This window comes from Erithacus rubecula, assembly GCF_903797595.1.
Source record: "Erithacus rubecula genome assembly, contig: SUPER_Z_unloc_5, whole genome shotgun sequence".
Taxonomy (NCBI): Eukaryota; Metazoa; Chordata; class Aves; order Passeriformes; family Muscicapidae; genus Erithacus; species Erithacus rubecula.
The window spans coordinates 364,243-377,370 of record NW_027635819.1 but is presented as its reverse complement, the minus strand read 5'-3'; the positions used below and the strand labels follow the sequence as shown (position 1 = coordinate 377,370).

At 53.4% G+C, this 13,128-nt stretch overlaps 1 long non-coding RNA gene across 1 annotated transcript; it reads left to right on the top strand.

The window, feature by feature from the left end:
• Positions 1 to 9,570: 9,570 nt before the first annotated feature.
• Positions 9,571 to 10,414, top strand: LOC306815033. The gene is made up of 3 exons (XR_013777303.1): positions 9,571 to 9,611; positions 9,903 to 9,959; positions 10,256 to 10,414. It is a non-coding gene; the product is annotated as an uncharacterized lncRNA (long non-coding RNA).
• The last annotated feature ends 2,714 nt before the right edge of the window (positions 10,415 to 13,128 follow it).

The window sequence follows — 13,128 nt, the reverse complement described above, 5'->3', positions numbered from 1 at the left end:
CAGCTCACAGCGGATCATCAGACACTTGTTTTGGAATGGCTTTGTACATCTGTGCAACCTAGGACACAAGGACCTGCTGAGATACAATATATGGGTAGAGGTTACGTGTGTGTTATTGCTCCCACAGGACCCATTTGGGTACCCAGCAAATGGATTTGTCCAGTGATTGATGACAGAGGCTGCACCTCCTCCACCTCAGACCCAGGAAGAAGAGGAACAAGAGGAGAGAGAGCGACTGAGGGATCATCTGGCAATACAATCTTTAGTCCAACAACTCGAGAGTCTTCTGAAGAGGAACATTGAGTGGTCAACTCTTTCTGATTTGGAAGAGTTTGCTATTTACCAGCCTTCATTATTTGCTGATCAAATTGGACTGGGAAAGAGACAATGTTTAAGCTGTAATAAAAAATGTAAGAGAGGTGCATGGGTATTGATAAAATGTGGTAGATGTAAGGAAAAGTGTTGGTTATATCAAACACACTTCTGGCAACCTGTGTGTCTTATTTGTACTGAAAAGCTGGAACATACTAATTGGCAGCGAGAGGCTTTGGCATTAATTGACACTCATTTTTCCTCAGGAGGTGAACAACGTGATCGCCGGCAACCTTCTCTTGAAACTGTAGGGTGTGTTGCTGAAAATTGTAAGAACAGGTATCGATTTTTAGTACATTGGTGTCTCTTGTTTGTTATCCAACAGATAGAGTTGTTTGCTGCTACAGTAGTACTAAAATCTGTCTGTTCTTGGGATATCCCAGATATTACACATCACTGTTGTATACCAGAACATCAATGGGATGATGTTTTGAGGGGCATCTTCAGCCTGAGTCTAGGCATGGTAATCTTAGAGGTGCTAATCGCTTCTTTCATCCTGACTGAAGCATGGATACCAACACAGCCCAAAACTAATGTGTGGGTTACCCTGGCAAATAAGACTGGGCAAGATGCTATATGCCTGTCTTTATCAACACCAGGTAATCCTTTTTCTACATGCTTGGTTGGTATCCCACTTGATTCCTGGCCATGTTCTGATGCATTTTCAGTCTGTAACATATCAAATCCGAAGAATAATGTTAATTTTTGGGACTTATGGGTTCCATATTTAAAGCATGCATCTTTAGAACCCCAAGAGTTGGAATTGATGGGGTCAGATCGAGCTGATGCATGTGTGATGCTCAATTACTCTAGAAAATCTTCACATCAACCAGACACAGTTTTGGTAAATGCATCTCTTTCAGTGTATCAAAATGCTTCACTGTGGTGCAATTATACTTCTGCTACTATCTCAGAGTCCACAAACACTCCTTTTGCTTTACCCCCAGGTGTGTTTTTGATTTGTGGGGACAGAGCTTGGCCAGGCATACCATCTAGATTGAGGGGAGGACCATGCACCTTAGGAGGACTTACCTTGTTTACTCCTAATGCGTCAATGATTTTACAGGCACGTCAAAGACATCTTCGCATTAAAAGATTGGCTCATGCTTACAAATCTGACTGTCAGGATAATGTCAAATTTTGGTCAACTGCACAAATTATAGCAGCATCTATTCTTATTCCAGGTGCTGCTAGTGCAAGAGCTTTATCTCAACTTGATAAACTGGGCTGTTGGTTAGCAAAACAGACTAATGCTACATCTATAGCTCTATCACAACTTTTGACTGACGTTGATTCTATTCATCCTGCTACTTTGCAAAACCGAGCAGCTATAAATTTTTTGCTTTTAGCAAAAGGCCGAGCCATATCCACAGTTGTGTCCATTCATGAACAAAAAAAGTGATTTGAATCAGCTTACAACTCACTTGCAAGAATACACTGGATTAGGTTTAACTGATTGGCTAAAGTCATTACATTTGGGGCCATGGCTGACATAACTTTTACAGCACCTTATAATAATTGCACCTGTAATTGTGGTGGTACTTCTGCTTGTTCCGTGCATTTTTCGAAGTTTGCAGAAAGGCATGACACGCATAGCAGAGTCTGCCATGAGTCATGCTTTTCTTGCACAAAATAAAAGAGGGCGAATTGTTGACAATTGGTTAGAAAGCCATGGACACAACTGTGGATATGGCTCGGCTGAGGCCTTGTTGCAGGAGAGCAGCTCCTGCTAAGTAGTAGCTAGGCCTTGCTCTTAAGCAGATTTTGCTGAGCAGCAGTGTTTGCTTTTAAGAGACTTTTGCAAAAGCAATGCAGCTAGCATAATTTGCAGAGTTAGTCAATAAGTAATACATATGTCCATTGCCCAGTCAAGGCCTTAACTTCCAGGGAAGCACGTAGCAAGCGAGGTGTAACCCTGGGACGGATACTATATAGCAATAAGTATAAGGATAAGGGAAGTAGGAGCAGCAGAATAGCACCTATGCTTTTTGGCTAGAAATTCAGTAGGGGTGATTATCTCACACTTGCAATAACCAATAATAAGAGAAGGTGTACATAGTAAAACCCAATAGGATTGTACTATTATGAATAATGCTGATTTATGCTATGTTGGGCTAAAAAACCGTCTAATGTTCTCAATAAAGTTGGATTATGCTTTATCAATCACATTGATTGGCTGGCTGATCCCCTCGCTGTTCCTCCACGAGTCGCTCTGCACCCCCGCACATGGCCATCAGTTAGATCTAAACTGAGATTTGTTATAAACTTTGAATGATAATGCATAATTAGTATAAGCTGACCCAGAAAGGTGTTCCCAGCTAGGGAATGCAATCCCTGTTCTGTTCTCTGGGTGAACTCCGTGCCCTCTCCCTATTGCTCAGCCTTTCGGTCACTCCCACTCTGTTCCCCTGTTGCCTTTTCACCCTAACCCCACCTGTGAACACCCCCTGTCCCTTGGCAATTGGTCCCTAAGGATTTCCCTGCCTGCTCATCCCATGACAAAACCTGAAGCCCCCCACAAGCCCCTTGGCCTTTGTTCCCCGAACCCTGGATGATGCACGCGTGGCTGAAACAAACATCTTTGTAAAAGCCTGCAAAGGCCTTTCCTGCTCCTTTCCTCGCCTCTCCCCCCAAGCAACAAATAGGTGCAACACTAAGCAACAATAGGAGGAACTTGAGAGTTGACCCACAGCTGCATTGATGATTCCTCTGATTACAAATGCATTTATTGTGTTGTTCCACTCAGACTCTTCTGCTGGTAATTAGGGGCAGTGCCCTTTTAAAAGGATGGAACCACTTCCCTAAGCTGTGCTGTAGGAACTGCAATAAAGGAAGGCAATGTGAAGATTTTACTCATGAAGGACTAGCTAGAACTTTTAGTTTCACAAGCACTCTAATCATGCGATTTCTTTTGCATGAGAAGGTGAGCCCATTAGAATCCTTCATTCTCACAGGTCTGTGCTACGTGACACTCCTTGCGAGTGTATTTGAAGTTTGTATTTGAAAAATAAATCTTGTTCGTATCCTGCGTCTTTGCTTCATTTGGCTGTAGCATTTGATACCATTTCAAACAAAGATGTCAAAATAAAGAAATTTATAATTACATTGTTGCAGACTTCAATAATCCTAATGTCTTTCAGAGATGAAATGTTAAACCCATCTTGATTGATACAGTGTAGAGTGAAGCAAATGGCTAAACCCAACCTTTGATCATGAATTTATTATGATATTTATCAGCCTTAAAGGACTGAAAGTTTCACCATCTGAAAAATTTGTTGCCTTTTTTGATACATAATATTCCTGCTGAATATCCTGTCCCTAACATCAGTAGGTATTTTTCTACATCTACTCTATGTTCCACTCTTGCATCATGTTGCCTGCACTTCTGGTCAATTAATTGAAGGGAAGGGGTTTCAGAGCACATGCAGATCCACCATCCAAACAAGCAGGTTATTGCATGGTCAAAGAGCAGCTGGTAAACTCACTGCATGAAGGAGCAAGAAAAAGCAGGATTGTTAATGCAGGAAAAGATTATTGAATCCAACCATCAAGCTAGCAGCGTGTTCCCCACTAAATCATATCAAGTGCCACATCCACACATTTTTTAAACACTTCCAGGGATGGTTAGTCTGCTACTTCCCTGGGCAACCTGCTCCAATAGCTGCTGGACAATTCCATTTTTAATGATTACTGTGTTTATTGTCGTGCTTATGAACCAGAGGGATCAAGAATATAGTTTTGCAATGTTCTTCCATAAAGCATACAAAAAAATCAAATACAGACTTTGTCTTGAAAAAAAAGTCACAGTTCTGGAAAAGAAGGAGCAAAGTGAATGCAATACAGTCTGCAACTACACCAGATTTGCAGCACAAACAGAACAAAAGAGTCATGAGTCAACAGTGTGATTTATTTCCCAAGACATGGTGAATTGGTCAAGGAACCTCAACATAATCCTCTACCCATACTTCCTTAACTTCTTACGATATGTGTTATTTTGGAGGTTGGGTTTAAAGAATTTTTCCCATTATCATGCTAAGGGAGCCTGCCAGATTCTGCCCAGGCAGTTTTCAGGACTCTGGACAAAGGGGTAGACAAAGGCTTCCCAAGGGGGCTTCTCTCTCAGCGGCGAGGACTGAGGCCAAGGATTGCAATCTCCAGCCCACGCGGTGCGAGCGGGGAAGCCTCGGGAAATGGAGCTCTCTGTTTTGGGACTGGAATATGAACAGAGACATTTGATAGAGAAGATGATGAAGAGGATTTTGTTTTTCAGCAGCCTGCCTTTAAAAGTAGCAGCCCATGTGTGCATCGTAACCCATAACACGGCTCTGCAAGGACTGTGGGAATGAGAGGAAAATTCATAGTTCTGTAGGTGCCCGGCAAATGCAGACTGTGAAGGTGAAGACACCCCCTAAGTCTGCAGCAGAAAAAGGAACTTTTCTCTCTTAAGTGAACTGAAATGATTATTTAAGGGGGTAACTGACTGAAGTGTTCTCTGTATGTGGTTGGTAAAAAAATGTGGAATGAAGGGAGGAGGGAATAATCTAGGAATCTTATTCTGAATAATTTTTTCTTGTGTTATTAATAAATTTCTTCTTGTACTTTCTTTTTAAATTTTGAGCCTGTGTTGTCTTTGCTCCTAAACCCTGTCTCTAAAGAAAATTAAGTCTTTAAAATTGGAAAACACTTTAGTCACACCGTGACAGCATTCCATCACACTGGGCCACTCTGGGGGGGGGCGGGGGGGGGAGGGGCAGGCCCAGGCAGGTGTCAGTGTGTGCAAGGGCCCTTTGTGACACGGTGCAGCGTGGTCACCGTGGCACAGAACGGGACAGCGTGTCCAAGGGCTCATTGTGACATGCGGTGACATAGGTGCTGGCGGTGACACGGCCACGCCACAGTGCTCGGTGCACGCGTCGGGCCAGGACGGGACAGAGCGCTGTTCCTTGCTGATCCGGAGCTTTACTGAGACGTTGCTCCTGCAGGTGACCTCGAGGCCAGACCACAGCACTTGCCAACCTGTGGCCTTCCCGAGGCTTCTCTTCTGCAGGTGCCCTCGAGGCCGCACCGTGGCACTTGGTGGCACGGAGCTTTCTCGAGGCATCTCCAGTCCCTGCAGCCTCTGCCATCGAGAGCAGACCGTGGCATTTGCTGACCACGGTCCTTGACCTGGAGGAGTCCCCTGTCCTTGCGACAGGAGCCCTCAAGACCAGAGCGCAGGACTTGCTGTCCTGTAGCCTTGGCAAGACTTCAGTCTTGCACGTGCCTGCAAGACACGACTGCAGGACTTACTGACTCAGATTTTTCTGAGCCATCTCTCCTCCAAGCAGCCATGAATGCAGGCAGTGAGGTAGAGCAGAAAGCCCCAAGCATGCCCAAGCTGGCCTCGGGGAAGGAGGAGAAAGAAGGTGCTGGAACTACCCCAGCACAACAGCCTGAAGAGGTGGATCACTTCCAGGCCCCACAGGAGGGTGAGTGATAGCCCTCAGCTGTGCTCCATGTCCTGAAGCCTCCTGGGTCTCTCCCTGCCAGGGGAGCAGGGCTGGCTCTGCTCTCCAGCCTCTCCTGCAGCCCCTCGGCACCGGCTGCATTCGCTCTTTGCCAGGTGCAGCCACGGAGCGCACACGAGAGCAGCAACGCAGCCGTGGCCTCTTCCGCAGAACAGCGCAGGTACTGCAGCCAGCAACCCCTGGGCTGGGCCTGCTGTCACTGCTCAGCCCAGCGCCGTGCTTGGAGCGCTCCGTGGAACCTCCCTCCCTTCTTGCCCTCCTGCTACAGATGGTTTGCATGTTCATGAAGAGGATGCGTGAGGAAGAGACCAGCGTCGTGGGCACTGTGGTCAGAGCATACCCTCCCATCTTCAAAACTAAGACCAGTGCTGCCCTGCTGGATATGCTTGTGCAGGAGAGTCCTTCCAATCCAAAGCAAGTAAGCAGCCCGTGGCCTGCCTTTGATCCTGCCAGGAATTGCGTGGCCTCTCAAGCCATGCCTGCTGGTCACTGGAATCCTCAGAAGCCACGAGAGTGAGGCCAAAGCTTCGGGTCGCTTCTCTGGGGCACCTGGGCAGCTTCTCTGGCAGCTTTCCAAGTCTCCCGTGCCTTCTGCAGGTGCCAGCCATGGTGAAGTACATCCACCAGTGGCTCATGGCCAATGAGTGGCCCGACTACAACGTGTACAGGCCCCTTCTGGACCTGGCAGAGGCACAGCCCGCTGAGGTGGTGATGGCTCTCCTGCGCATGGCCCCATCGTGTGACAGGTATGGGGCCCACGTGCCCACAAGGCTCAGGGCTCACCAGCCCACCAGGCTGTACAGCCGGCCCCAGGTGTCTGGCAAACGCAGAATTCCAGGGCCCTCTGACTTCTCCCTTTGCCAGCCCTGGCATGTCAGACCCCAGCGTGCTGCCCTGCTCCCTCCCTGCCCCTCAGGGGCCAGTCCCCACAGGGCTGGGCTGCCTGGCTGCTGCCAGTGAGGGGCAGTGGGCAGAGGCACGGCTGGCAGCCAGCTCAGCTCCCCGCTGCTGCCCAGGCCGTGGTGCTGTGTCCCTGGCCACCCACAACTCTGACCCTACAGAGCTGCTATGGCCATGTGGAAGAACATCATGTGCTCGTGCAGGACTGCAGAGCCGGCCATGCTGACACTCCTGGATGTGCTGGCCAACAGGCCAGAGCACAGCACCAGCACTGCCGATGGGGACTGCAAGGCTGTCCTTGCCCTGGCTGTGAGTTTCTGCAACTGGCCTTTGCTCACCCAAGGTCACCTCTCCGTCAGCTCTCCAGCCTCCCTCCCCCACGGCATCTCCCTGCCTCGGGGCCTGGCTGCATCCTGGCCTAGGGGCAGCTTCAGGGCCACCAGGCCCGCAGCTGCCCCTGCGTCTCCGCTGGCCTCTGCCTCCCGCGCTGGGGCCCTGACGCACGGACACCTCGGCACTGAGCGCTGTCTCGGGCTGCTCTGTCCTTTGCAGGCAACTGTGGTGATGTGGAAGATCCTCCAGGAGCCCTGCGTCCCACACGTCATGTCCATGCATTTCCCCCGCCTCATTGCGCACCTGCTCTTCCAAGTGCTCTCCAGCACACTGGAAACGCCAGAGGCGGTCCTTACCTTCTGGAAGGGGTGCCAGCAGCAACACGGCCTTGCCACCAACCCCAACAGGTACTCCACGCCAGTCTTGCTGTCCCTGCCGTGTCCCCGGGGCAGGAGCCAGTGCTCCCAGTGTGACCTGGCTATTGCTCCGCACACAGCTTTGCAGTGCAGACCCTGAAGGCCCTGCTCTGTCAATGGCACTATAAGGATGTGGTGGTGGCACTGGAAGACAAGCGTGCCTGGGACACACTTCTCTGTGCTGACACCCACCACTGTGCTGTAGGTGTGCTGGCCAGGTGAGATTCCCTTCTCCTCAGCTGCCCCCGGCATTTGTTCCCTCTGCCAGGGGTGCCCCACACAGTCCCCGTGGTTGTGGGCCAGCGGGCTTTGTCACCAAGGGACAGCCAAGGAGGCTGCAAAAGGCTGGCAGAGGAGGGTGCCCAAGAGCAGAGCCTCCCAGAGGGCCCGGGTCCCTTTGCAGGGTTGTTGGGGAACGAGCAGGCCTCTGAGAGTCAGTGAGGGGAGAGGTTTGCCCTCGCTGGCTCAGGTTTCTGTTTTCCTTTTTCTCCTGACAGTGAAATGCCCCACGCGTGCATAACCTTGTGTTCCAAGATCGCCTTCCACATGCTCGGGCTGCTCGGCAAAGACATGCCATACTGGGATTTGGCCACCATGGCGTTCCTTGTTGAGGTGAGCTCAAGGCCAGCGCAGCCTGGCTGAGCTGTGTGCCAGCTCTCTGCCCTCTCCCAGCCGCAGCTGCCTGGGACGCTGCCCGCGCCCTGTGCTGCTGCCTGGGCCCAGCCCCGCGCGGGTTCTGGGCTCCTGCCGGCCGGCTCTCCTGGCAGCGCCCCTGTGCCTTTCAGATCCTCGAGCGCCTGGCCTGGAATGAATGGCACGAGCGCCTCCTGGGCATCTTGTCAATGAACCTGCAGAGCGAGTGCAGGGAGAGGCAGCGCCTGGCGCTCAGAGGCCTCGTGGTGCTGGGCAAGAACATCTCCATGGTGAGAAGGCGGCAGTGGCTGCAGCCGTGCTGCCGGCGTGGGGCTGGGGAACGCGGTGGCTTGGGCTTGCCTGGGCTTCGGGAGCTGAGGCAGCTGCTCCCAGCTGTCCTGCCTCCCCCTGCAGCCGCCCGAGTGCTTTGGCACAGGCCTTTGGCTTCTGGGCCCTGTGACACCAGGGGGGCGTTTGACACGCTTGTGTTCAACGCAGGCCATACGCATGTGGGGCCTGCACGCAAGGCTCGTGGAGCTCCTGGGGGAAAAGGACAGGGACGTGGTTAACATGAGCATCGTTCTCCTCGGCTGTATCTTCCCATACAACGGCACCAAGATAGAAACCCCCCTCGCCCTGCAGCTGGCTGACATGCTCCTGCCACTCTTTGACAGCGTAAGGCTCGCTGCCTGCAGCCACGGCCACTGGCGGCTGCCCGCACACTTTGTGCCCTGTGCATTTTCAGGCCTGTGCCCAGGTGGGGGTGAAGCAGCCCACGACTAGGGCTTTTTATCTTCCTTTCCTACAGGATGATAGCGAGGTGCAGTTGAGCTCCATGTTCATCTTCCGAGACATGATAGATTTTTCATCGGAGATGATACAAAGGGCCCTGAAGAAACAGGTGCGCAGGAGCCTGCTCCCGCTCTCCTTCCACTGCCACGACGAGAACCAGCGCGTGGCTAAGGTGAGGACTCGGCGGCTGCCGGCAGCCCCCTGGCCGGAGGCTCGGCTGCCTCCTGCTCTGGCACCTCACGGGCTGCAGCCTCCTCCTGGCCGTGCTGCAGGGACGTGGCTCCAGTGCCCTGGGCTGTGGTGCCACCTCCGCCTATGTGCTGCTCTCCAGGTCTCCCGGGCCACGCTGCATTCCTCAGCCACGCTCCTGCAGAGGAAGGACCTCCTAGAGGTGCTGCAGCTGGAGCAGACCTGGACTTTTGGCGTGGTAAGGACGGCCCGGAAGCGCCGGACTCTCCGGGCTCTGCGGGCAGGGCAGGCCGGTGCTGGCCGCATGGAGCGCGCGGCCAAGGGGCTGAGCCTGCACCGACCGCACCTTCCCTCTGCTCTCCGCAGCTGGCAGAGGACAGGAGCCGAGCGCCCGAGCACCTGCGGCAGGCGCTGCGGTACCTGGAGAGCCCGCAGGAGTCCCTGCGACAGGCGGCCATCAGCTTCATCGGTGAGCCACGAGCCCGGGCTCCCTCCCCTCGCCGCCCCGGGCTGGCGCGGCTCGGCCCCAGCCGCGGCTGCTGCCCTGGCAGCTTCTGCCATCAGGGCCCGGCGCCGCGGAGCCCCGGCTGCCCTCGGGGCTGCTGCCGCCCTCCCGCAGCCGGGCCCTTGGGCGGCAGCGTGCGGCAGGGCCCGGGCTGAGCCCTGCTGGGGGGCACGAGGCCGTGTGGCCGCAGGGCCGGCAGCGCCGCGGGCAGGGAGCTGCGCTGCTCGGGGCCGTGACAGGCTCTGTGTGTTCCAGGGATGGCCGGGCTGCACCTCAGGGGGCACAAGCGAGAGCTGCGGCGCGTCTGTCAGGGTGAGTCAGGGCAGCGGGCTGTCGGCCCCGCCTGCCGGGGGCAGCGGCAATCCCTGTCCCGGCTGCCGAGGGCTCTGCTCCCTGTGTGGACCAGGGCTGCCGTGGCCAGAGCAGCCACAGAGATTTCAGGGCCACGTGGGGCAGTAGTGTCCCCTAGCTTCGGGCTGATCCCCTTGCTCCCTGCTCCCTCGTGGCCATGGCCAGAACCGCCTGGGAAGGGATGCTCCCGGCATGGGGGTCTCCTTGATTCCCACAAATGCGGGATCTGACCGTGGCTCTGTTCCTCTCTCTTGCAGCCCTTGAAGAGAAGGCGGAGGACATCAGCCCCGCCATCAGAAGCCAGGCTCTGGAAACAGCCATTCTGCTGCGGGCAGCAGAGAAACATTCGGGCTGCATCTTTGGGGAGCTGCTGCATCAGTTCCGCGGGGCGTGCAGGAAACGGGTTTCTCAGTGGTGCTGTGTCCGGCTGTGGTGCTGGAACGCTGAGGAGAACTGAGTGGAGAGGCTCTCTGCCAGCTGGGGCCACAGTTCCACAGTGAAAAGGATAGACCCAAAGAAAGCCTCTGTCAGTGTCATTTAAAAACCACGTTCAGAATTAAAAGTGTTACAATAGTTACTTACCGTTTGTTCCAGTTAAATGTTAGTCCAATCGAATGTTGTACTCCCCAGTTTTAGTTTATGAGTTGAACCCTTCCCCACGACCCCTGTATCCCCATTTCCTTATGACCCCTGTATCCCCATTTCCCCACCCCCTCCTGGCAATGTCGCTGCTGCTCCCCGCCTGCTCCTCAAGCTGCCAACCCCAGCCAAGATTAAGCAAATCGATAAGCTCCCATCATGGCCAGTTCCGAGGTGGAAGTGTGAATGACGATGAGAGCACCCGAAAGCCGTAAGCCGCCACCAAATATAGATCCACAAAAGGCACCATTAAGTCAGCAAAACAGTTAGCTACTGCAGAGAACCTCCATCCTGGCACAGTCGTCACACTGTCACCTGAAGAGCGCTGCAGCAAAGGGACACCCTAGACCACACGAGCCAAGTCGAGTTTCTGGGAACGCCCGTGAGGACGGAACCCCCGACTCTGCAGCTCCGGCTCCAGGATCACCTTGGGGCTCCTCCTCAGCGGCGTCCGGCGGGAGCAGCGGCGGCGTGCGCAGCCCCACGAGTTCCCCTCCCACGGCTTCTAATAAAGGCCTTTAAAAAGGAGAAATTGCCTCCCGGCCCTGTTTTTAACATACAAGGAAAGAGGGAAAAATGGGTCATCATGCTGAGCAAGTGGAAGATGGCCATGCAAGCAAAATTAATCCACAAACACCGGAGGTTTGTAATGGTAAATCTCTTTCCTATTCATCAATCAGTGGAATCCCTCCCACTATTTCTTTATCTCTTGGTGCTAACCTGATCTAGCAGCAGATCTACAGCGTGTTTGTACAGACAAAGGTAACATTCCTGTCAGGCAGAAGCCCCTTGGCCTTTGGTTGTGCTGAAGCCGTAACGCTGCCGGCCGAGCGGCTGGGCAGGGGCCGGAGCTGCGCGGATCCCTGCCAGACCGGTGCCTGCAGATGGCCACAAGGCCTCTCCCGGCCGGGAAGCGCCATCCGTGTCCCCCTGCCCGAGTGCTGCCGGCTGGATGGCTGAGGGCTGGTGGAAGCCCTGAGGCATTGTGTGCCAGGGGCCATAAGCAGCCCTCAGGCAGCCGCCTTGTTCCTGCCACCTGGCTGCTCTGGCGCTTGCCAGAGAGCCTGCCGTGCCTGGCTGGAGGCCTGGAGGCCGGGCCTCGGCAGGAGGGTGGGGACACCCCTGAGGGGCCGAGGCCGGCCTGGGACAAGGAGGCCAAGGGGCCCTGCCAGGGCACGGTCACCGGGGGCTGCCAGGGCGCTGGGCAGAGGCAGAGCTGGCAGCCAGCCCGGGCCCCCACGGCTGCCCAGGGCACGGAGCTGAGACCGAGGCCCCCCTGACACAGAGCTCTGGGCCCGCAGAGCTTCTGCCTCCCTGGGGAGGGCGGCCACGTCTCCTCCAGCAGGGCTGCCCAGTCGCTGCCGCCCCGGCGGCTCTGGGCGCCGCACAAACAGCACCAGAGCCAGCACAGGAGCAGCAGCACCCCGAACCCAACACCTGCTCCACCGGGCATCCGCACCGGCCGCCATGCCAAAAGGGGGCAGGCTGGGGGCTCCTGTTCTGCTTTGAAGGACACGTGTCTGCCCAAAAAGGCAGAAGCTTCTCTGTGAAATGCAGAATATAAACCGTCTTCCACCAGATTATTATAATTTACAAATTAGGGAGCTCTCAGGCAAAAATAGGGGAATTAGGAATAACAGTTCTTTACTAGGAAAATTAACATAGAAATAAAGGATTACAAAGAACAATCCCAAAAACACTGAGAGAGTCAGAATACAACCTGATACCCCATCAGTCAGTCAGGGTGTTGGTATCAGTCCGATCAAATGGTGGCTGCAGTCCTACTGCAGTGGCAGATGTGGTTCAGCTGAAGCAGTGCTCCTGTAGAAAGTGCAGTTTTCCTCTGAAGGTGCAGGGATGATGTGGAAAGGGCCAGCTTTCCTATGGAATCCAGTAGAAAAAGGTAACTTGCTGTCCAAAATCTCAGTTTTTCTCTAGGTAGGAAAGGGCTTGTCTCCTCCCCTTGACTGGAGCATGTCCCAGTGGGAAGATGTAATTTTATCAGTCCTACAGTAGGATTAATGGCTGAGCAGCAGATGATATCTTCCTGGAGGGAGAATGGCTTATGGAAAAGATGAAGTTGTTTGCCCCACCTGGTTTTAAAGATGGCCCATTAACAGATTCTCTGTGCCACCTCGCTTAAACAGATGGTGATAGATTACACATTTCTGGCTTCATCAACCCAACACAGTCTCATAAAATGTAGAAGAAAATTTGGATATCATACTTAGAGTAACCATAGTGCTAGGTTGATGGTGTGATTTGATGATCTTAGAGGTCTTTTCAAACCTTAATGAGTCAATGACTCTATGATTTTAATACCATCTGCTTGCCAAGAACATTGATGCAGAGGAAGCAATGAAGAGAAACATCTGTCACATTACAGAGAGAAAAAGAGCTGCACATCATTTAGTAAATCATTTGACAAGGGATTCTTCTGAATATACTCTTGATCTACCATGGCTGTTGAGAATGGGTTAGAAAGCCATGG